Here is a 23,593-nt window from a genome sequence, read left to right as displayed (position 1 = left end):
AGGCTGAAACAGCATTTGGGAAGGAAGTGTTTCTGTAGGGTTTAGAAGATGAAGGAAGAGACAAATGAGCCTGAAAATAGACATGGCTTTTCTGAAGTTAACTAAGAGACACTTTGTAGTAGAGACTTGGGATCTGAATAAGAGATACTTAATTATGTGCTGTTCCCAACAGCTGCATTTTTGAAAAGCTGCTCAATGGATACGAATTTTACTGCTCTGAGGAAAAGTGGCTGTGAGTGTTACATGTGTACTCAGCATGGCACAGACATTACAATTCAAATTCTAGCGGAGACAAACCCTGAATTCCCTGTGAGAGCTGGGGGTGACCAGACTCACTGCATTATAGTGAGTGCCTGCAGAGGAGCAGGAGCATGTGTGGCAAATGCTGTAGATACAAAACTGAAAGACAGAAATACAGGTACAGGCAGACAGAGCTACAGGTTCTTGGCTCTACTTGTTGAATGAACACAACAACAGTCCAATGCACCTTCAGAAGGGCTGCCCCTAAATATCCTATTGCCAACTCAATTTTTTTCAAAAAAACACAACATAATTCTCTTCTGTACCAAAAGAGATTTAGGGTTTGATAATATCTTGCCAAGTTGGCAATGCTGTGCTTCATGCTCTTGTGTAGAAGCTCACAACAGAAACCTAAACTACAGAAGGTAATGCAGAGGTAAATGTGTAATAAAACTTCGCCGTTTTCTGTGTCCCATTCTAAACTGGCTTTCACTCATCTCATGTAGAGTTAGGTGCCCTCAATCATACAAAAACTTCAAAGCTTTGGCAAAGTCTAATTTGTTGCCAGCAACTTGCCCACTGCAGCTAACATGAGAGCATTTGACAAACTTAAAGCTTGGGTGGATGGAAATCATCCTGCAATTTCATCTTAAATATTCATTGTTAAGCAGCTTTAGTAAAATAATTCAATAACTCCTTAACAGTACCTACACCATTATCTATACCCAGCCACAGTGCATATGTGCAACTCCAAACCTGCATTTCCCAGATGTCGACTTCAGTTTTGAATTTTTGGGTATAAAGAGTGGAAGTAGGCTTTTTTCAAGTCACAAGAGACCATTCAAAAGGAAGAATTATTTTAAAAACAAGCTTTTCATTAAAGCAGCCTGACTTGGAAAAATTCTTGTCACTCACTTTTTTAAAAGAAACTACAAGCTTAGACAAATAGGACTCAGATAAGCAGGGATATAGAAGTACTACCCAGGCAATATTCAAATGAAAACTTACATGGTTTTTTATGTCTTCTTTTTCTGCAGATTTTGAGCTATTGTGAGGTGGGTGAGTGTGAGGAACCGCAAAGTCCAGCTGTTCTCCAACACCAGGGAGCAGCTGGAAGCCAAGCACAGCAAGGACAATAGGGCAGAAGCTGTGTCAGCCCCATGCTACCGGAGTAAACCAAACAGGGCCAGCTAGGCGTGGCAGCCAGAGACAGCCCAGAGCCCAGATCATACACTGGGGTGAGCTAGACTCGAGGAACACAAACAAGAACTAAGGCAGAAGCTGAAATAATGAGAGATTTAGAGCAATTCATTGCGTCTTATGAATTAGGCAGTAAGTGTCCTTGTCAATCCCTAGATGGAAAGGAAGAACCAGACACCTCCTGTGATTATCCACTATGAACTGCAGCGCAGGATCTGCAGCTCATCCCCTTACCATTATCCTTTCTACCTGCCTGAATGGGTCAGATTTGTCTAGGGTAAGATAAAATATGTTTTAGGACAAAGACCATGTTTTCCTTAGTGCTTTTCAAAGCTGATGCAGTTCCTGTGCTTCCCATCTTGGAAAGCAACATTAAGAAAAGAGCAAACCGCAGGCTGGTGACATCTGCAAACTGCAGTAGAACACAGCTTGTTTATCTGTCAGCCTGTCAGGCTCACCTATGATTTAACTTCAGTGTTTTCTGTGTCCATGAGAAATGTTAAGAGGATCTCCAAGGTCAAAGGTATCTTGGAAAGAAGAAAACAGGCACAACAGCTTTGTGAATATGTTGATCATTAGAGATTTCTGCCAGTGACAAAAAATATGCTTAAATTTTACTTCACTGAAAAATATTCAGTAAGGAGAGCAGGTATTCCTCTTGAGAAAAAGGTAGCGAGGAAACTTCCATTGACTTTAGCTGTTGGGTGAAGTTAGGAGGAAAAAAAGTGGAGCAACTTTTGGGACCATAGCTGGGTTCGTGCTGTCCTCTACTGGTGAAGAACACAAGTTACGGTACGTGTAAGCAGTGCTCAAATAGTATGAGATATTTTAATAAACCTTTAAAGAAACGAAAGGTGTAATAGCTGTCCAGACTAATATATTGTAAGTATTAAAATTAAATACTTAACTTGTGTGCCTGTGTCTAAAAGCACAGTCTTCTGACTGCAGTTGCTTCAAGTAAATCCATCAGTTCAATGTAAACTTTCTGCCATTACTGTGTATGCAGGATAATACTTCCCAATTCCTCCAATTCTCCATCTTCTTTTTCTTCTTTTTTTTTTTCTTTTTAAAAATCCAGCTACAAAACACAAGTAAAACAAGAAAAATGCAGTATATGCCTATACAAGCAGACATCCCTTTCTCTTTCAGCTTCTGTCTAAAGAGACAACCTGATGAGCAGCATTTATTCAAGCAGAGATCCTTGCAGAGATATTCTAGAAAGGCTGACAGTGGCTTTTCATAGGCATGGGTTGTGTTTGGGTGGTTCTGTCCCTCACTCTGCTCACATGCCCAAATGAACAGTGGATCTCCAATTCCAGTGGTGTTTGTTGAGCCCAGCATGGCCACCCAGCTCAGTGCCAGCAGAGCAAGGTAACTAGGAAATGTCCTGCAGAGCCTTGTTTAACTACAAGAGCAAACAGCAGATGAGGAGAATGACATGGCACACAGGCAACATTCACCACAACAGATTGCTCATTTTACCTAAAGTGAGATCCAGAAAATTTAAACATTCGCCTCCCTCCTGCAAAGCTTGGGCCACAAAGTCTCTTATGGGTCTCTGCACAGACCTGAAAATTCATAGCTAGAGAGGCTCAAGCATGGTCTGATTTCTGAATCTGTATAATGATTTTAATTCTTTTTTGACTTACACACTTGATATGTGGCTGGGATACAAGTTTAGTTCTTCATTCGACCTTCCTCTGTGGCAGCCCCATTTCCTCCCATCCTCAGGAAGGATTCACAGGGATTAAGAGCAGACTTACAGCCTCTTCTGTGGTAACCATAGCAGTATACCAGGGCTGATGAGAAATTATGAGAGTTCAAAAAAGAGTTGCCCCTGCTGTGATGCAGTGTAAGACTAATCAACTTTTTTCCTTACTTATCTGGAGGCTCCTGTGCTATACCAATGCCCAGAAACACCCGGAAACAGCTGTAAACCATCACTAGAAAGGGACAACTTTGCCTCAGGGCAGTCCAGAGGGAGCATGAGATGACATAACCTGCCTTCACAGATCCTTGAGCTGTTCTTGCACTAAACAAAGAACACTCTTAGAGTTACACCCTAAGGACAGAAATGGAACTGTTGAAAAGGTCATCTTTGTTGTGTTTGCTTTCTGAGAAAAAAAAAAAAAATCAGAGGTTATCAGAGAAGGGATTTTATTTTTACAATGCTCTTGTTCCCAAGAAACTCAAGAAATTTTTAATATTTGACTTGAAGGGGAACAAAATACTGCTCTTGGGGAATGACTTCTTGCATTACCAAAAAAGAAATGTTTAGGAAGACCTGTGGAAAAATCCAGGCAATTGCTGTTGAAGAAATTTATCTATAGAGCGAAGTGTTCATGTAAATTCTAGACATTGAATCATGAACAATTTGGACATTGTTCATGAACATTATTTTGTCATGCTGTAAGTTTTATAAGGTACTGGTATACAGTATCTTTCAGAACCTATTAAAATTAATGAGGATTATACTTTTAAAACTACCACTGGATTAGAAGAGTGAGAATTTGAGAGAGGAAAAGAGAGAATATAATTTAATAAATTTAGTAAATCTTTTTTGCAGTAAGTGAAAATATCTTCCAACACATACAAGTGTAATTAAAGACAAAGATAAAAATCCCATCCAGCAAAGCTCTATACAGCTTAGATCTGGTAAAGCATTTGCATATTTGCTGGAGACAGTGTATTTGTCCTTGCACAGCATTTCTGATATTGAAGAAGCCTTCATGTATTTTTCCTTTTGCTATTAAGCTGCAAATAAAGATTTTCTGTTAGCCATGGTTAGTAAAAGCATTGACAAACTACACTAAAACGAAACTAATTTCTTCAAACAAAAACAGTTAAAACTGACAGCAGTACCTTTAAAAATGGTTTTCAAGCAACAGTTGAGGAAAAAGGAACATATCACTGGAAGACAGTTTTCCTGTATTGGCATTTTTGCTGTCCAGTAAGCCAAATTTCATAGGTTTTTCCATCTAGCAGTGGAGAGATGATTAGTCTGCAGGTGATTAATTCTGTGGAGGAGAGGACTGGTTCCAGTTGAGGTTACAATTATGGCTGATGCTCTGGAGTGGCAGGGATGAGCTGTATGGCTACAGTGGGGGCTAGGGCTCAGGAGAGGAAGAGCCGGACAAATACATTTACTGCAGGATCTTGTCAGTAGGGTGTGTCTAGGATGAGGGCTGGTGGTAGTAAGGATTTACAGCTTCTGGCTAGTTGCAATTGGAACAGTAGACCAACAGTTTCAGGACTAGATCTCTTGATCTAGAAAACAGTGACTGGGCTAAGGATGCAAGACCATTCACTGTCAGGAATGCTCTTAGGTGGTTTATGATCACAGGTCCAGTAAAAGAGGGCTAAGGTCTTGGTTTTATGTTATTTTCTTCAAAAATTAAGGGAAACCAGCAAACTTTGATATGAGACAAGCCACTCATTTTGGTATGAACTCAATATAACTTATTGGTATTGTATTTAAAAAAAACATCCTGATCTTGAATGTTATGGTCTAGGAAAGGGGAGGCTACACAAGCAAGTTAATAGGTGGACCTACTAAGTTCTGCAGGAATCATGTATGAGCTACTATTTGTAGTGAGCTGTGTGGTTCTCTCAAAACTTAATTTTTAGGGTGTCTGGGTTGGTGGGGGTTTATTTTGTTTATTGGCTAACATTATGTTTAAGATAAAGAAAGATTAATGTAGAAAATATCCTTAAAGAATCCTGACAGGTTGTGGATGATCCTTCCTGAGAGTAGTGAATGGTAGGGAACATTGACAAGGTTTTGGATATGATAACCAATAGGACTGGATTTGAAATTAGGGATCTGTGAAGCAAAACTTAAATATTAGTATGGTTTCAAGTATTAGCGTGGTTTCTTGCAGGACATTGAGACCTAGAACAAGGAGATTGAAATTTAGACAAATTTAAAACTGCAGTTCAGGAAAGTGGGAGCAGCAGAGGTCAGCTTATTACTGGAGTCCTTCAGTTCTCTAGGGCAGGATGAAAGCCATGGTTAGGAAGGGTGTGTGCTTTCTGCATGGGTGAGTAAGGCTTCTGCAGAGAGAGGAACACTGCTTGGTGCTGTGTTTTATATAAACAAAGCCTGAGAAACATGGGTTTCTGCCTGGGTTCTTTGAGTCCAATAATTCGCATTTCACTGTTGATCTAAGTTATGAAGAGCAGGAATGTAATCTGTGAAAGAAGTTTGAGTTGTTTGAAAGCCATGAGCAATGGTTACTAATACTGGCACAGAACAAGTCACATGAGGATAATTCAAGGGATAGAAACTGGAACATTTTGGACACAACTTATGTTTTAATATTCACTTGCCTTATATCCAGACACTCTGGTGGTATAAGTGTTAATTATACCCAAGACAGCAAAGTGGGGAAGTCAGATATTAATATGTGTGGTAAAATAAATCTTTAGATGAAGCAAACATTTTATTATTCAAATAATTGAGTTTCCTTTTCTCTGTTACAACATGCAATTTTGTCATGCATCTCTTCTGCACGACAGAGGAGGAGGAAGGAGTTTGTCTCATTGAAGGCAGTGGAAAGTATGCTTGATAGAGCATGCACAAATATGGACATGAAGCTGTGAGGCTGCACTGCTCACTGCCCTTACAGATGCAAAGACGCATGCACTCAGATTCCCGAACAAACTACAGTCATGTTTTCGCTTCAAATTTTTAGCATTGAACCTCATTCTTGTGATAAAAAACGGTCACTCCCCAGCCAGTTGGCTACACAAGCCAAGAAATCTGGCCACTTGGTGATTGCAGCCTAGTTACTGTGAACACAACTGCGCATTGCTTCCCTAAAAAAACAAATTTAAAAAATCTCCAAGGCTTGCCACTGTTTGGAAAGAGGTCAGCTTCAGGCTCTTGTCATACTGTGGGAGAGCAGAGCTTCACAGTAAACACCAGCTAACACACTCACTACCAGTGTTAACACTAACAATTAAAATATTAATACTAATAACACTTAGTATGCCTATTATTAATACTAGTAGACGCCGGTAGCGTTCTTAGCTGAGGCTTGCATGAAGAACACAAAATTAATTAATGTTGCTGATTATGCTACTCTGGTGTTGAAATATTGGCCTTCACTGTGATAGCCCCACACTTACCTTGATGGCCTCCCCCAGCAAGTCCCACAGCACCTGGATGCAGATCAGCTTCAACCTCCGCTTGACTGATGTGATAAACAGAGTTAATGCATTAGAACTTTTAAAAGTTTAATAAATGATAAAAGGACAAAATAATCCAGAACTGGGGTGCTTTTGGCACTCCACGGCCAAAGACCACAGAGGTAGCTTAAAATCATGTTCACTATATACGGTTACATTGCTGGGGCTACATCCATATTCATTACCTTATACATTATTCAAATCTTCATTTGAGTTTTTGATGTTCCAGGAACTCTCTTGTTCGGTTTTAACTTCTGATTTGTCTGCAGAACATTCTGTAAATTAGGTCTACATACTTCATTTCTTCCTGTAGTTTTATCCTGTAGACAGATGTTTGGCTTCAGGCCTCAAGGGTCCCCAAAGCTGGGATCCCATTAGAGTGGGTGGGATAGCTGCAAGAGACATTGAAATTACGACAGTAACTGATTTGTTCCCTTATCAACAGCTTCAGGCTGCAGTGAGAAGCAGGAGCAACTTTTAGCTACAGGCAGTAGGAAGCTGAGGAGCTGGAGCTGAGGCAGCAGAGCCAGAGGAGAGAGAAATGTGGTAGGGTTTGGGGTAAAACCCCTGTGGAGCTGGGATAGGGAATATGGAGCTGGGATGGGAATTGCATGGCTGGAGCTGAAATTCCTTAAAGGGCTCCGATAGACACTGCAGAGCTGTTACTGCAGGAGGGATTGTTAGGTTGGGGCAGGAATACGGGCTCAAGAGCTGAACTAAAATCACACAGAGCTAGAGCTAAAACAAAGATCCTGCCCTGAGAGCCAGATGCAGTGTTATGTAGCACTGCTGGGAAGGAGTTGAGGAGGAAGTGAAACAGAAGAGCTGGCAGTGAAATAAAGCTTGTGAGTCAAGAGCTGAGATCCCTGGGGCTGGGAAAGGGCATTTGTAGGGCAGGTGCTGTAATCACTGCTGGGCTGGGAAAGGGACTGCACACACCATAGGAACCGAAGGGCTGGCACTGGGACTGTGGGGTTCTTGCAGCGACATCCCTTTACGCATCTGACATGGATGCTGGGGCCAGCTATTACAAGTGAAATTAGAACAGGATGTGTGGGATATATGTGTTTTGATCGTGTAACCAGATGGATTAAGAAAATCCAGCACCCATAGCAGATTTCCGTTTGATCTGTGTCTGTGTGTTGGAGACGGAGAGACGCTGTTCGGAGGGTGGCAACAGCGGCAGGTGTGAGCTGTGAGGATGAGGAGGGCTCAGAGCAGCCCCAGGTGCGAGCTGTGAGGATGAGGAGCAGGGGGCGGCTCCTGCCGGGGGGGAGGTTGTTTTAGGGCGAGGGTTTGCTGCCGCTGGCTTTTGCCTGGAGCTGCTGGAGAAGAGGAGTTTATGGGGGGCTCCTGGGGCTGTCTCATGGAAGGACGGTGAGCGCTTCGGACAGGGTCCGGGGGATCACCTGGATACGCACTTGGGGATGTGGTGCATTGCTCGAAGGAGGAGCCGAGGGACAAAGCATTGTACCGAGAAGCAGCGGCCAAACAGGTGAGCCGGTGCGCCTTTGTAGCGGGGACTTTTCTCCTTTCCCTTTTAAATTTTGTCCTCCTGAGGTTGAAATGAGGGGGCTGCCCTGTTGTCCCGCCTTTTAAAGGTTTGAATTGAGGTAAAATTCTGCCTTTTGCCATCATTTGAGGCAAGCCCCTTCTTTTCTGCTCTTCTAGGGGATGCGATGGAAGGGGAGCCCACATTTCTTTGCCCTTGTTGCAGTGGGGTGAGCGCCCGAGCGTGGCGTCAGTTCCGGGGCTTCAAAGGAAGGGAGGCGCGGCTGTGGCAGCACTGGCAGGGTGGGCATGGGGCTGTGCCGCTGCATTTGGGGCGCTTCTTCTGCCCCTGGCCCGGCAGCGAAGGGTCCGGCGCGGGAGCCCCGCTGGCAGTGGCTGGGGATGGCCGAGGCGGGAGGGGAGTTTGGCGCGGCGGGGCTGCCGCGGGACTGCCGGAGCCGCGCCGGTGCGAGCCGTGCGGAGCCGAGGGGAGCTTTGGCCGGGCCGGCGGGCGGGGCAGGCGGCGCGGGCGCTGCGCCGGTGCCGGCCGGTGCCGCCGCTCCGTCCGCTCCGGGCGCGGGGCTCGGGCGCCGCCGGGGCCCCCCGGGCCCGGTGCCGGCCCCGCCGGGCCGGGGGGAGCGGGCGGGGGTCTCCCGGCGCGGCGCCGCCTGTGCCTGCCCGAGGAGCCGCTTTCCTGCCGGGAGCGCGGCTTCTCATTTTGCAGCCTTCCTGCCTGGGGTGGCTGTGAGGTGGTTCTGGGGAACTTATCGGATCCTTTTCTGTTGTCCGGAGTTGGTGTGGGAGAAGGGCCGTGGGGCACTTTTTGGTTGGTACGGTTCTCGCTTCGGGCGCTGATGACAAGGGGTTTTTTGGCTTGAGTGTTGTTGTTGGATTTCTTTTTGATCGTTTCTTATGTTTTTAAAGGATGTGTTTTTAAAAGCTTGCAATGGTTTTTCTGGGTCGTGGCATGAAGTAGAGGATAGGTTTTTAATTCGGTTGTGGAGGTTTTTATTGGCGTGAGTGCGTAGTGATTGTTTTGGTGGCTTGAGGTAGTGTCCTGTACTTAGTGAGTTTTTTTTTTTTAATGTTGATGATTGCATTCTTGTTTATTATAGGGGTTTTATTAATTTGGCTTATTTGATTGCCGTGTATGTTTTCTTGTTGCAGGGATTTTGGGAGTTGTTGTTTATGGTTACATTTCTCTTTTGGCGACGTGTTTATTTCTAAGTGGTATTTGTGTTTTGATGGTTTGAGGCATTTTGGGTTTATTGAGTTAGGGATAATTATATTGTTGTTGTTGATGTGTTTGGTTTTTTTTGTAGTTTGATGTATTTGGTTGTTGTTCTTTATTAGTTTTGTTTTTGGGAACGTGGGTATTTCTATGGTGGATCTTTTTAGGTAGTTATTTTATTTCGGTGGTGAATCTTTTGTTTCTTCGTGGTTCCGATTTTATTACATCGGTAATTATTTGGTGGGGTTTTTTTAGTTCATTTTATAGAGTATTGGGTTCTCTTTATGAGTTAGTGTAGTGTAGTGGTAGAGTTTTGGTTTTTTTTTTTTTTTAAGAAACGTTCGGGGTCTGTTGTATGGTTTGGAGTATAGTGAGTTAGTTGGCGGGTTTTTTTTATTTGTTTGTTTTAGTGTTTTTCGTGATCTGCTCTGTGGGTTTCTATAGGTCTTTTTTAAAATGTTTGTTTCATTTTTGTGATGTGATAAGAACTGCTAGTGAAAGAAGTGTAGTGCGGGTTTTTTTTGCCGGTAGTTGGTTGGCTGGTGGAGCCTTTCTGAATATTTTGGACGGTATTGTTGGGAATTCGATGCTGTTTGTTTTGGCATTTTATTATTAGGAATTGGATTTTTACTGCAAAGTTTTAACTATAACTCTAATGAAACAAAACAAATGCATAAATATGAAAATGGGAACAACAACTTAAATTTTAAACAGAAAACATATAAATAAAACATGTAACATAAATAATGTTATCCATTACCATTAGATATAATATTGTTTGCTATAGAGTATTTTCTATCTTTATATAAATACATATAAATATAGATTATAAATATAAACAAAATATCCGTCTAGAGATGTATAATTAATACATGTGGGTATATAAATATAAGTATTACAAAATAATAGGAAGCAATATCGTTCATAATGCATATTTTACTGTATATGTCTTCTTATAGCACATTATATGTCATAAATATTATGTATCTAAATAGAGTACATCAATATATTGTAATTTAATAGACAAAAACTTGTTAAAATCAAAAATAGAAATATAGATGTTTTCAAATATAGCTTAAAATAAAGGGGATTCTTATTTTCTATTTGTTAGTAGGTAGGGGTTTTATTATAAAAATTATACTGTACAAAGCAGTTAAAAGTAAGTTGTACCATATCGAAATACTTGTGATGCAAAAAGCTGATCTCTGAATGTGAAAGTCAATATTATTTTCTCCTCTATAAAATCGGACGACCGTGGGGGAGAAGGAGGGCGAGCAGAGCGGGCCCGCAACAGGCGGAGGGCGGGCAGGGGGACGCGGGCACTTCGCTGTTTTGGCCAGGGTGCTGATCTCGGCCAGTCGGGGCAGGACAAGTCCCCGCAGAAGCGGGAAACGCTGCGGGGGAAGAGGCGTCGAGAGCCCGCAGCGGGCTCTGCGCGCCCTCCCCATTCCCCGCCACCGAGCCGCCTCCCCGCCGCGTCGCCGCCGCTCCCCGATCCGAGCTGCAATCGCAGAGTCCGCCTTTGCCGCCCGGAACCATTGCCGGGCTGCGCCCCTTCCCTGCCCCGAGTGCCGACGGGCGGCTGCAGTACGGGCTCTGCGGGGCCCTTTTCGCCGGGAGCCGGGCACGAGCAAGGGCCGGAGAAGGGGCCAGGGGGTCTCCGAGCGGGACCCGGGGCGCCCGCGGGCCCTTCGAGCAGCGCGGGCTCCGCCCCACGCTGCCACGGGCCGCGGCCGCGCAGCTCCCGAGCCCCGCCAATCCCGGCCCGCCTTTCCCCGCCCTGTCCAATCACAGCCGCCCTTTCAAACCGGGCGCGGTTCCTGCCATTTCAGCCCGCTCAGTCGCGGCCCGACTCCTCAGCCTGGCCCCGCTCCCCCGTGCGCCAGAGGCGCCGCTCCCGCCGCCGCTTTGGGAGCCGGCGGAGCCCTATCATCCCTGCTGCCGCAGCCTCGGCAGGCGCTGGAGCCGGGAAGGGCGGGCGGGAGCTTCCCGTTCAGGCGCCGACCGGGATTTCTCCCAGGGAAACGGGTGCCGGCGGGGAGCGGGCGGACCCGGCCCCTGCAATGGCGGCGGCGGGAGCGGCGCGTGAGGGGGAGCGCGGGGTGGTCGCGAGGCGGGCGCGAGGTGGTCACGAGGCGAGCGCGAGGTGGTCACGAGGCGAGCGCGCGGGGAATGGGCGGGCGCTGCCTCGGGTTGTGATTGGCTAGCGGGCCCGGCGCTGAGGTATAAGTAGCGTGCGTCGGGCTGGCGGCGACGTCAGTTCGGCGGCGGAGCTGGAGGCGACGGGAGCTGCGGATGCGCGTTCCGAGGAGCGCCGCTGCGCCGGGACGGGCCCCCCGCGGCTGCCGATCCGAGGAGCGCTGGTGAGCACGGACGCGACTCCCGCGTCTGCCTGCGCCGGGGGCCGGCGGTGTCCAGTTGTTTGCGCCGCGCCCTGCCCGGCTCGGGCGGCCAGAGGCGGGTGCGGGGCCTGGAGTGGCGCGGGGGGCGACCGGCTGCTGTCACTGGGGAGTAGCCGTTTCGCGGTTTCTAGATTTAAAGTAACGCTGAGAATACTGGGAATAAAGCTGGTTGTTTGCTTTCTTATTATTTGATTTTGCGTTTACTTAATAATTTTTGCTGTATTGCATTATTTTCCTGTTTTGTTCGTTTTATTAAATTTAGTTTGTTTGCTTGTGTTTTCTTTATCTGATGTGAATTTAGTAAGGGTTGTGGGGCTGGGGCTGAATCACGGGTTGTGAGGTCACCGGAGATATAAAGGCCCAGGGTGTGGAATAAGGACTTCGGCACGAGTCGGGCCCAAAACAATGTGGGGCAGTGGAAATGCTGGGGCTGGAGTTGGATAAATGCCTTGGGGAGAGGGGTGTGGAGCTGCAGTGCGGGGCCCGCAGAAGATGCCTGGGGGTTCCCAGCGCCTGCCCCTTGGTACCAAGCAGAGGCTGAGGGTGTGGGGGCTCGGAGGGTTCCAGGGCCCACGCATCAGCCCAAGGGCACCTTTTGGGAGGTGGGAGCAGGGGCCCGGTGGCTATTCCCAGCCCCTGGGGCTGCCTGGGAGAGGTGAGGGGGCTTTTGGGGAGGTGCTGGGCTGAGACCCAGGGGGCGGGAGTAGCTGTTTGGCTTCAGGCCTCAAGGGTCCCCAAAGCTGGGATCCCATTAGAGTGGGTGGGATAGCTGCAAGAGACATTGAAATTACGACAGTAACTGATTTGTTCTCTTATCAACAGCTTCAGGCTGCAGTGAGAAGCAGGAGCAACTTTTAGCTACAGGCAGTAGGAAGCTGAGGAGCTGGAGCTGAGGCAGCAGAGCCGGAGGAGACAGAAATGTGGTAGGGTTTGGGGTAAAACCCCTGTGGAGCTGGGATAGGGAATATGCAGCTGGGATGGGAATTGCATGGCTGGAGCTGAAATTCCTTAAAGGGCTCCGATAGAGACTGTAGAGCTGTTTGGGAGGGCAGGAAGGGAATGTTAGGTGGGGCAGGAATATAGGCTCAAGAGCTGAACTAAAATCACACAGAGCTAGAGCTAAAACAAACGTCAGTCCCTGAGAGCCAGAATCAGTGTTATCTAGCACTGCTGGGAGGGTGTTGAGGGGCAAGTGAAATAGAAGAGCTGGCAGTAAAATAAAGCTTGTGGGTCAAGAGCTGAGATCACTGGGGCTGGGAAAGGGCATTTGTAGGGCGGGTGCTCTAATCACTGCTGGCCTGGCAAAGGGACTGCACACACCATAGGAACCGAAGGGCTGGCACTGGGACTCTGGGGCTGGCCTTGTGACTGAAACTAGAACAGGATCTGTAGGGAGGAGATGGGGCTCTAACATTGCGCCTGAAAAACACAGCAATGCACTCATATGCTCTTGGTCTGCGACGCCACCAGTGGGGCTGGGGGCAAAGTCACTCTGGCGCTGGCACAGGGACTATGGGCTGCTTGCGGCGACATCCCTTTACGCCTCTGACACAGATGCTATGGCTGGGCTTGTGACTGGAACTAGAACAGCATGTGTAGGGAGGAGATTGGGCTCTAACATTGCGCCTGAAAAACACAGCAATGCACTCATATGCTCTTGGTCTGCGACGCCACCAGTGGGGCTGGGGGCAAAGTCACTCTGGGGCTGGCACAGGGACTCTGGGGCTGGCCTTGTGACTAAAACTAGAACAGGATCTGTAGTGAGGAGATGGGGCTCTAACATTGCGCCTGAAAAACACTCCAATGCACTCATATGCTCTTGGTCTGCGACGCCACCAGTGGGGCTGGGGGCAAAGTCACTCTGGCGCTGGCACAGGGACTATGGGCTGCTTGCGGCGACATCCCTTTACGCCTCTGACACAGATGCTATGGCTGGGCTTGTGACTGGAACTAGAACAGCATGTGTAGGGAGGAGATGGGGCTCTAACATTGCGCCTGAAAAACACAGCAATGCACTCATATGCTCTTGGTCTGCGACGCCACCAGTGGGGCTGGGGGCAAAGTCACTCTGGGGCTGGCACAGTGACTCTGGGGCTGGCCTTGTGACTAAAACTAGAACAGGATCTGTAGGGAGGAGATGGGGCTCTAACATTGCGCCTGAAAAACACCCCAATGCACTCATATGCTCTTGGTCTGCGACGCCACCAGTGGGGCTGGGGGCAAAGTCACTCTGGCGCAGGCACAGGGACTCTGCAGCTGCCCTTGTTACTGAAAACTGATAAGGAATTCTATGGCTGAGAACAGGGTGGTGGGCCTTGAATTCCAGTGATACAGGGGCACACATAGTGGCTGGCCATTGCTGGGTGGCAGTCAGATCCCTGCGGGCTGGGATATTGATGGTGGGCTGGCTTTAGAGACCCCGCGCCTGGAGCTGAAGTGCCGCTGAGCTGGAGATAAGGCCAAGATCACCCCGTGAAGCTGGAGAAACACAGAGCTGGAGCTGAAGAAGAGAGCTGGCAGTATAATAAAGCTTGTGGGTCAAAAGCTGAGATCACTGGGGCTGGGAAAGGGCATTTGTAGGGCGGGTGCTCTAATCACTGCTGGCCTGGCAAAGGGACTGCACACACCATAGGAACCGAAAAGCTGGCACTGGCACTCTGGGGCTGGCCTTGTCACTGAAACTAGAACAGGATCTGTAGGGAGGAGATGGGGCTCTAACATTGTGCTTGAAAAACACAGCAATGCACTCATATGCTCTTGGTCTGCGACGCCACCAGTGGGGCTGGGGGCAAAGTCACTCTGGCGCTGGCACAGGCACTCTGGGGCTGGCCTTGTGACTAAAACTAGAACAGGATCTCTAGGGAGGAGATGGGGCTCTAACATTGCGCCTGAAAAACACTCCAATGCACTCATATGCTCTTGGTCTGCGACGCCACCAGTGGGGCTGGGGGCAAAGTCACTCTGGCGCTGGCACAGGGACTATGGGCTGCTTGCGGCGACATCCCTTTACGCCTCTGACACAGATGCTATGGCTGGGCTTGTGACTGGAACTAGAACAGCATGTGTAGGGAGGAGATGGGGCTCTAACATTGCGCCTGAAAAACACAGCAATGCACTCATATGCTCTTGGTCTGCGACACAACCAGTGGGGCTGGGGGCAAAGTCACTCTGGCGCTGGCACAGGCACTCTGGGGCTGGCCTTGTGACTGAAACTAGAACAGGATCTGTAGGGAGGAGATGGGGCTCTAACATTGCGCCTGAAAAACACTCCAATGCACTCATATGCTCTTGGTCTGCGACGCCACCAGTGGGGCTGGGGGCAAAGTCACTCTGGGGCTGGCTCTGGGACTCTGGGGCTGGCCTTGTGACTGAAACTAGAACAGGATCTGTAGGGAGGAGAATGGGCTCTAACATTGCGCCTGAAAAACACCCCAATGCACTCATATGCTCTTGGTCTGCGACACAACCAGTGGGGCTGGGGGCAAAGTCACTCTGGCGCTGGCACAGGCACTCTGGGGCTGGCCTTGTGACTGAAAACGGATAAGGAATTCTATGGCTGAGAACAGGGTGGTGGGCCTTGAATTCCAGTGATACAGGGGCACACATAGTGGCTGGCCATTGCTGGGTGGCAGTCAGATCCCTGCGGGCTGGGATACTGATGGTGGGCTGGCTTTAGAGACCCCGCGCCTGGAGCTGAAGTGCTGCTGAGCTGGAGATAAGGCCAAGATCACCCCGTGAAGCTGGAGAAACGCAGAGCTGGAGCTGAAGAAGAGAGCTGGCAGTATAATAAAGCTTGTGGGTCAAAAGCTGAGATCACTGGGGCTGGGAAAGGGCATTTGTAGGGCGGGTGCTCTAATCACTGCTGGCCTGGCAAAGGGACTGCACACACCATAGGAACCGAAGGGCTGGCACTGGCACTCTGGGGCTGGCCTTGTCACTGAAACTAGAACAGGATCTGTAGGGAGGAGATGGGGCTCTAACATTGTGCCTGAAAAACACTCCAATGCACTCATATGCTCTTGGTCTGCGACGCCACCAGAGGGGCTGGGGGCAAAGTCACTCTGGCGCTGGCACAGGGACTATGGGCTGCTTGCGGCGACATCCCTTTACGCCTCTGACACAGATGCTATGGCTGGGCTTGTGACTGGAACTAGAACAGCATGTGTAGGGAGGAGATGGGGCTCTAACATTGTGCCTGAAAAACACAGCAATGCACTCATATGCTCTTGGTCTGCGACACAACCAGTGGGGCTGGGGGCAAAGTCACTCTGGGGCTGGCTCTGGGACTCTGGGGCTGGCCTTGTGACTGAAACTAGAACAGGATCTGTAGGGAGGAGATGGGGCTCTAACATTGCGCCTGAAAAACACCCCAATGCACTCATATGCTCTTGGTCTGCGACGCCACCAGTGGGGCTGGGGGCAAAGTCACTCTGGGGCTGGCACTGGGACTCTGGGGCTGCCCTTGTTACTGAAAACCGATAAGGAATTCTATGGCTGAGAATAGGGTGGTGGGCCTTGAATTCCAGTGATACAGGGGCACACATAGTGGCTGGCCATTGCTGGGTGGCAGTCAGATCCCTGCGGGCTGGGATACTGATGGTGGGCTGGCTTTAGAGACCCCGCGCCTGGAGCTGAAGTGCCGCTGAGCTGGAGACAAGGCCAAGATCACCCCGTGAAGCTGGAGAAACGCAGAGCTGGAGCTGAAGAAGAGAGCTGGCAGTATAATAAAGCTTGTGGGTCAAAAGCTGAGATCACTGGGGCTGGGAAAGGGCATTTGTAGGGCGGGTGCTCTAATCACTGCTGGCCTGGCAAAGGGACTGCACACACCATAGGAACCGAAGGGCTGACACTGGCACTCTGGGGCTGGCCTTGTCACTGAAACTAGAACAGGATCTGTAGGGAGGAGATGGGGCTCTAACATTGCGCCTGAAAAACACCCCAATGCACTCATATGCTCTTGGTCTGCGACGCCACCAGAGGGGCTGGGGGCAAAGTCACTCTGGGGCTGGCACAGTGACTCTGGGGCTGGCCTTGTGACTGAAACTAGAACAGGATCTGTAGGGAGGAGATGGGGCTCTAACATTGCGCCTGAAAAACACTCCAATGCACTCATATGCTCTTGGTCTGCGACGACACCAGTGGGGCTGGGGGCAAAGTCACTCTGGCGCTGGCACAGGGACTATGGGCTGCTTGCGGCGACATCCCTTTACGCCTCTGACACAGATGCTATGGCTGGGCTTGTGACTGGAACTAGAACAGCATGTGTAGGGAGGAGATGGGGCTCTAACGTTGCGCCTGAAAAACACCCCAATGCACTCATATGCTCTTGGTCTGCGACGCCACCAGTGGGGCTGGGGGCAAAGTCACTCTGGGGCTGGCACAGTGACTCTGCAGCTGGCCTTGTTACTGAAAACGGATAAGGAATTCTATGGCTGAGAACAGGGTGGTGGGCCTTGAATTCCTGTGATACAGGGGCACACATAGTGGCTGGCCATTGCTGGGTGGCAGTCAGATCCCTGCGGGCTGGGATACTGATGGTGGGCTGGCTTTAGAGACCCCGCGCCTGGAGCTGAAGTGCTGCTGAGCTGGAGATAAGGCCAAGATCACCCCATGAAGCTGGAGAAACGCAGAGCTGGAGCTGAAGAAGAGAGCTGGCAGTATAATAAAGCTTGTGGGTCAAAAGCTGAGATCACTGGGGCTGGGAAAGGGCATTTGTAGGGCGGGTGCTCTAATCACTGCTGGCCTGGCAAAGGGACTGCACACACCATAGGAACCGAAGGGCTGGCACTGGCACTCTGGGGCTGGCCTTGTGACTGAAACTAGAACAGGATCTGTAGGGAGGAGATGGGGCTCTAACATTGTGCCTGAAAAACACTCCAATGCACTCATATGCTCTTGGTCTGCGACGACACCAGTGGGGCTGGGGGCAAAGTCACTCTGGGGCTGGCACTGGGACTCTGGGGCTGGCCTTGTGACTGAAACTAGAACAGGATCTGTAGGGAGGAGATGGGGCTCTAACATTGCGCCTGAAAAACACCCCAATGCACTCATATGCTCTTGGTCTGCGACGCCACCAGTGGGGCTGGGGGCAAAGTCACTCTGGCGCTGGCACAGGCACTCTGCAGCTGGCCTTGTTACTGAAAACCGATAAGGAATTCTATGGCTGAGAACAGGGTGGTGGGCCTTGAATTCCAGTGATACAGGGGCACACATAGTGGCTGGCCATTGCTGGGTGGCAGTCAGATCCCTGCGGGCTGGGATATTGATGGTGGGCTGGCTTTAGAGACCCCACGCCTGGAGCTGAAGTGCTGCTGAGCTGGAGATAAGGCCAAGATCACCCCTGTGAAGCTGGAGAAACACAGAGCTGGAGCTGAAGAAGAGAGCTGGCAGTATACTAAAGCTTGTGGGTCAAAAGCTGAGATCACTGGGGCTGGGAAAGGGCATTTGTAGGGCGGGTGCTCTAATCACTGCTGGCCTGGCAAAGGGACTGCACACACCATAGGAACCGAAGGGCTGGCACTGGCACTCTGGGGCTGGCCTTGTCACTGAAACTAGAACAGGATCTGTAGGGAGGAGATGGGGCTCTAACATTGTGCCTGAAAAACACTCCAATGCACTCATATGCTCTTGGTCTGCGACGCCACCAGAGGGGCTGGGGGCAAAGTCACTCTGGCGCTGGCACAGGGACTATGGGCTGCTTGCGGCGACATCCCTTTACGCCTCTGACACAGATGCTATGGCTGGGCTTGTGACTGGAACTAGAACAGCATGTGTAGGGAGGAGATGGGGCTCTAACATTGTGCCTGAAAAACACAGCAATGCACTCATATGCTCTTGGTCTGCGACACAACCAGTGGGGCTGGGGGCAAAGTCACTCTGGGGCTGGCTCTGGGACTCTGGGGCTGGCCTTGTGACTGAAACTAGAACAGGATCTGTAGGGAGGAGATGGGGCTCTAACATTGCGCCTGAAAAACACCCCAATGCACTCATATGCTCTTGGTCTGCGACGCCACCAGTGGGGCTGGGGGCAAAGTCACTCTGGGGCTGGCACTGGGACTCTGGGGCTGCCCTTGTTACTGAAAACCGATAAGGAATTCTATGGCTGAGAATAGGGTGGTGGGCCTTGAATTCCAGTGATACAGGGGCACACATAGTGGCTGGCCATTGCTGGGTGGCAGTCAGATCCCTGCGGGCTGGGATACTGATGGTGGGCTGGCTTTAGAGACCCCGCGCCTGGAGCTGAAGTGCCGCTGAGCTGGAGACAAGGCCAAGATCACCCCGTGAAGCTGGAGAAACGCAGAGCTGGAGCTGAAGAAGAGAGCTGGCAGTATAATAAAGCTTGTGGGTCAAAAGCTGAGATCACTGGGGCTGGGAAAGGGCATTTGTAGGGCGGGTGCTCTAATCACTGCTGGCCTGGCAAAGGGACTGCACACACCATAGGAACCGAAGGGCTGACACTGGCACTCTGGGGCTGGCCTTGTCACTGAAACTAGAACAGGATCTGTAGGGAGGAGATGGGGCTCTAACATTGCGCCTGAAAAACACAGCAATGCACTCATATGCTCTTGGTCTGCGACGCCACCAGAGGGGCTGGGGGCAAAGTCACTCTGGGGCTGGCACAGTGACTCTGGGGCTGGCCTTGTGACTGAAACTAGAACAGGATCTGTAGGGAGGAGATGGGGCTCTAACATTGCGCCTGAAAAACACTCCAATGCACTCATATGCTCTTGGTCTGCGACGACACCAGTGGGGCTGGGGGCAAAGTCACTCTGGCGCTGGCACAGGGACTATGGGCTGCTTGCGGCGACATCCCTTTACGCCTCTGACACAGATGCTATGGCTGGGCTTGTGACTGGAACTAGAACAGCATGTGTAGGGAGGAGATGGGGCTCTAACGTTGCGCCTGAAAAACACAGCAATGCACTCATATGCTCTTGGTCTGCGACGCCACCAGTGGGGCTGGGGGCAAAGTCACTCTGGGGCTGGCACTGGGACTCTGGGGCTGGCCTTGTGACTGAAACTAGAACAGGATCTGTAGGGAGGAGATGGGGCTCTAACATTGCGCCTGAAAAACACTCCAATGCACTCATATGCTCTTGGTCTGCGACACAACCAGTGGGGCTGGGGGCAAAGTCACTCTGGGGCTGGCACTGGGACTCTGGGGCTGGCCTTGTGACTGAAACTAGAACAGGATCTGTAGTGAGGAGATGGGTCTCAAACATTGCGCCTGAAAAACACCCCAATGCACTCATATGCTCTTGGTCTGCGACGCCACCAGTGGGGCTGGGGGCAAAGTCACTCTGGGGCTGGCACAGTGACTCTGGGGCTGGCCTTGTGACTAAAACTAGAACAGGATCTGTAGGGAGGAGATGGGTCTCAAACATTGCGCCTGAAAAACACCCCAATGCACTCATATGCTCTTGGCCTGCGACGCCACCAGTGGGGCTGGGGGCAAAGTCACTCTGGGGCTGGCACTGGGACTCTGGGGCTGCCCTTGTTACTGAAAACCGATAAGGAATTCTATGGCTGAGAATAGGGTGGTGGGCCTTGAATTCCAGTGATACAGGGGCACACATAGCGGCTGGCCATTGCTGGGTGGCAGTCAGATCCCTGCGGGCTGGGATACTGATGATGGGCTGGCTTTAGAGACCCCGCGCCTGGAGCTGAAGTGCCGCTGAGCTGGAGACAAGGCCAAGATCACCCCGTGAAGCTGGAGAAACGCAGAGCTGGAGCTGAAGAAGAGAGCTGGCAGTATAATAAAGCTTGTGGGACAAAAGCTGAGATCACTGGGGCTGGGAAAGGGCATTTGTAGGGCGGGTGCTCTAATCACTGCTGGCCTGGCAAAGGGACTGCACACACCATAGGAACCGAAGGGCTGACACTGGCACTCTGGGGCTGGCCTTGTCACTGAAACTAGAACAGGATCTGTAGGGAGGAGATGGGGCTCTAACATTGCGCCTGAAAAACACAGCAATGCACTCATATGCTCTTGGTCTGCGACGCCACCAGAGGGGCTGGGGGCAAAGTCACTCTGGGGCTGGCACAGTGACTCTGGGGCTGGCCTTGTGACTGAAACTAGAACAGGATCTGTAGGGAGGAGATGGGGCTCTAACATTGCGCCTGAAAAACACTCCAATGCACTCATATGCTCTTGGTCTGCGACGACACCAGTGGGGCTGGGGGCAAAGTCACTCTGGCGCTGGCACAGGGACTATGGGCTGCTTGCGGCGACATCCCTTTACGCCTCTGACACAGATGCTATGGCTGGGCTTGTGACTGGAACTAGAACAGCATGTGTAGGGAGGAGATGGGGCTCTAACGTTGCGCCTGAAAAACACCCCAATGCACTCATATGCTCTTGGTCTGCGACGCCACCAGTGGGGCTGGGGGCAAAGTCACTCTGGGGCTGGCACAGTGACTCTGCAGCTGGCCTTGTTACTGAAAACGGATAAGGAATTCTATGGCTGAGAACAGGGTGGTGGGCCTTGAATTCCAGTGATACAGGGGCACACATAGTGGCTGGCCATTGCTGGGTGGCAGTCAGATCCCTGCGGGCTGGGATACTGATGGTGGGCTGGCTTTAGAGACCCCGCGCCTGGAGCTGAAGTGCTGCTGAGCTGGAGATAAGGCCAAGATCACCCCATGAAGCTGGAGAAACGCAGAGCTGGAGCTGAAGAAGAGAGCTGGCAGTATAATAAAGCTTGTGGGTCAAAAGCTGAGATCACTGGGGCTGGGAAAGGGCATTTGTAGGGCGGGTGCTCTAATCACTGCTGGCCTGGCAAAGGGACTGCACACACCATAGGAACCGAAGGGCTGGCACTGGCACTCTGGGGCTGGCCTTGTCACTGAAACTAGAACAGGATCTGTAGGGAGGAGATGGGGCTCTAACATTGTGCCTGAAAAACACTCCAATGCACTCATATGCTCTTGGTCTGCGACGACACCAGTGGGGCTGGGGGCAAAGTCACTCTGGGGCTGGCACTGGGACTCTGGGGCTGGCCTTGTGACTGAAACTAGAACAGGATCTGTAGGGAGGAGATGGGGCTCTAACATTGCGCCTGAAAAACACCCCAATGCACTCATATGCTCTTGGTCTGCGACGCCACCAGTGGGGCTGGGGGCAAAGTCACTCTGGCGCTGGCACAGGCACTCTGCAGCTGGCCTTGTTACTGAAAACCGATAAGGAATTCTATGGCTGAGAACAGGGTGGTGGGCCTTGAATTCCAGTGATACAGGGGCACACATAGTGGCTGGCCATTGCTGGGTGGCAGTCAGATCCCTGCGGGCTGGGATATTGATGGTGGGCTGGCTTTAGAGACCCCACGCCTGGAGCTGAAGTGCTGCTGAGCTGGAGATAAGGCCAAGATCACCCCTGTGAAGCTGGAGAAACACAGAGCTGGAGCTGAAGAAGAGAGCTGGCAGTATAATAAAGCTTGTGGGTCAAAAGCTGAGATCACTGGGGCTGGGAAAGGGCATTTGTAGGGCGGGTGCTCTAATCACTGCTGGCCTGGCAAAGGGACTGCACACACCATAGGAACCGAAGGGCTGGCACTGGCACTCTGGGGCTGGCCTTGTCACTGAAACTAGAACAGGATCTGTAGGGAGGAGATGGGGCTCTAACATTGTGCCTGAAAAACACTCCAATGCACTCATATGCTCTTGGTCTGCGACGCCACCAGAGGGGCTGGGGGCAAAGTCACTCTGGCGCTGGCACAGGGACTATGGGCTGCTTGCGGCGACATCCCTTTACGCCTCTGACACAGATGCTATGGCTGGGCTTGTGACTGGAACTAGAACAGCATGTGTAGGGAGGAGATGGGGCTCTAACATTGTGCCTGAAAAACACAGCAATGCACTCATATGCTCTTGGTCTGCGACACAACCAGTGGGGCTGGGGGCAAAGTCACTCTGGGGCTGGCTCTGGGACTCTGGGGCTGGCCTTGTGACTGAAACTAGAACAGGATCTGTAGGGAGGAGATGGGGCTCTAACATTGCGCCTGAAAAACACCCCAATGCACTCATATGCTCTTGGTCTGCGACGCCACCAGTGGGGCTGGGGGCAAAGTCACTCTGGGGCTGGCACTGGGACTCTGGGGCTGCCCTTGTTACTGAAAACCGATAAGGAATTCTATGGCTGAGAATAGGGTGGTGGGCCTTGAATTCCAGTGATACAGGGGCACACATAGTGGCTGGCCATTGCTGGGTGGCAGTCAGATCCCTGCGGGCTGGGATATTGATGGTGGGCTGGCTTTAGAGACCCCGCGCCTGGAGCTGAAGTGCCGCTGAGCTGGAGACAAGGCCAAGATCACCCCGTGAAGCTGGAGAAACGCAGAGCTGGAGCTGAAGAAGAGAGCTGGCAGTATAATAAAGCTTGTGGGTCAAAAGCTGAGATCACTGGGGCTGGGAAAGGGCATTTGTAGGGCGGGTGCTCTAATCACTGCTGGCCTGGCAAAGGGACTGCACACACCATAGGAACCGAAGGGCTGACACTGGCACTCTGGGGCTGGCCTTGTCACTGAAACTAGAACAGGATCTGTAGGGAGGAGATGGGGCTCTAACATTGCGCCTGAAAAACACAGCAATGCACTCATATGCTCTTGGTCTGCGACGCCACCAGAGGGGCTGGGGGCAAAGTCACTCTGGGGCTGGCACAGTGACTCTGGGGCTGGCCTTGTGACTGAAACTAGAACAGGATCTGTAGGGAGGAGATGGGGCTCTAACATTGCGCCTGAAAAACACTCCAATGCACTCATATGCTCTTGGTCTGCGACGACACCAGTGGGGCTGGGGGCAAAGTCACTCTGGCGCTGGCACAGGGACTATGGGCTGCTTGCGGCGA

The 23,593-nt window shown here is 50.7% G+C and overlaps 1 long non-coding RNA gene across 1 annotated transcript in view; it reads right to left on the bottom strand.

Moving 5' to 3' along the window:
• Positions 1-510: 510 nt before the first annotated feature.
• LOC121470777 (uncharacterized) overlaps positions 511-23,593 on the bottom strand; it is a 71,941-nt gene continuing 48,858 nt past the window's right edge. Inside the window, exons 2-3 of the long non-coding RNA XR_012056953.1 lie at positions 6,816-7,022; positions 511-6,635 (exon numbers count right to left, since the gene is read on the bottom strand). This is a non-coding gene — a long non-coding RNA (uncharacterized lncRNA). The remainder of the gene's footprint in view (positions 6,636-6,815; positions 7,023-23,593) is intronic.

Source organism: Taeniopygia guttata, chromosome 1 (assembly GCF_048771995.1).
Source record: "Taeniopygia guttata chromosome 1, bTaeGut7.mat, whole genome shotgun sequence".
In the NCBI taxonomy this organism is placed as follows: Eukaryota; Metazoa; Chordata; class Aves; order Passeriformes; family Estrildidae; genus Taeniopygia; species Taeniopygia guttata.
This window is presented reverse-complemented; position numbering and strand designations above follow the sequence as displayed.